Here is an 872-nt window from a genome sequence, read left to right as displayed (position 1 = left end):
TTCTGCCACACGGCTCTGCCACGTGGCCCATTACCTTTCATCAGCACCAACATCTGTTTCTTCCTTCACATATGGCTGGAGAATGTTTCACACCTGGTTCTTTCCCAGAGTTCCTTTCTCTGCTGGATGTCAAGCCTATACTCTCCAGCCTACCTATGGGCCACTCAGCTCTTTATTAAAACAACCAGAAGTTGCCTTAGGCAGGGAGGGCAGAGGCACAGCTTCACACAGTGTACAAAAAGATTATCCCAACACATCAGATCTCAATTTTGGAAGATATGAAAATATTTGTACCAGACTCAACCAAAGCTGCTGTGGGCTGGCCAGTCTAGGCCTCCCTCAACCTGTGGGGAAACAGGGTCCTGGTATAGGTAGGCAAGGCGTCAGCGAAGAAATAATGGCAGACACAACACAAGGAAGTGTAGGATCTGAATGTATTTCTTAAAAATGGCATTAGACTTTTACAGTCATTCCAAAAGAGAAAAGAAAAATCTGGCAGCTCAGCAGTCGAGGTACATCTGAGGCTATCTAAAACACACTGGGTCTAAAACAGCAGCCATCGCCTCTGGACTGGTGCAGCACCCCTTGGGCTCTGAACACACGCTGGGGGTGCTGTGGATGAGCCAGCCAGGAGGGTAGAGGCTTGAATCTCCAATCTCGAATGCTGACTGTAGCACACTGTCTTACACACAAACACTCGGCTCAAGGTCCCGCCCATCAAGGAAGGTAAAGGCCCACTATGCTAATCTTTCGGGCTAGTCAATGCCCTACCCCCTCATTACCTTTCTAACAATGCTGGAGGTAAAATAGTCTGAATGTATAACTTTGTCTTCAAGAAATTCCAAGCCAGGGTTTGGCTAGGATGTTGGAAC

This window comes from Mastomys coucha, unplaced genomic scaffold (assembly GCF_008632895.1).
Source record: "Mastomys coucha isolate ucsf_1 unplaced genomic scaffold, UCSF_Mcou_1 pScaffold1, whole genome shotgun sequence".
Taxonomy (NCBI): Eukaryota; Metazoa; Chordata; class Mammalia; order Rodentia; family Muridae; genus Mastomys; species Mastomys coucha.
This window is presented reverse-complemented; position numbering follows the sequence as displayed.